Source organism: Sinocyclocheilus anshuiensis, unplaced genomic scaffold (genome assembly GCF_001515605.1).
Source record: "Sinocyclocheilus anshuiensis isolate Anshui unplaced genomic scaffold, SAMN03320099.WGS_v1.1 scaffold501, whole genome shotgun sequence".
Lineage (NCBI taxonomy): Eukaryota > Metazoa > Chordata > Actinopteri > Cypriniformes > Cyprinidae > Sinocyclocheilus > Sinocyclocheilus anshuiensis.
The window spans coordinates 558103-558497 of record NW_015540866.1 but is presented as its reverse complement, the minus strand read 5'-3'; positions in this window follow the sequence as shown (position 1 = coordinate 558497).

Below are 395 nucleotides of genomic sequence, written 5' to 3'. Positions count from 1 at the left end.
GCTTTGCTGTAATAATACAGGGAACCACTCGTTATAAATCTCCTAACTGTGATATTTTCAGAAATAGATGTCGCATTTTTTTCATCTGAAACGTGCTGCGATTTATATTCCAAAGCCACTCATATAATACAGAAACACTCAAGCAAGCAAAACATGCGCACCGCGCAGACCTATTTGTACTGATGCAGAATGAAAGGACAGTAGGCTAGTACAGACTAGCGCATTTCACACAGGCTGTTAGTTTCACTTTCGCCAGAAAGTCGTGTATGCCTAAGGTTGAAAATAAATGATGTTTATAGTGAATGCCCCTATAAATGGTCTTATTTTTACGATTTAGTTTTAATCCAAATGATGCATGTGCTAAGTGAGTGAACATCAAAGATCACACAACAGAA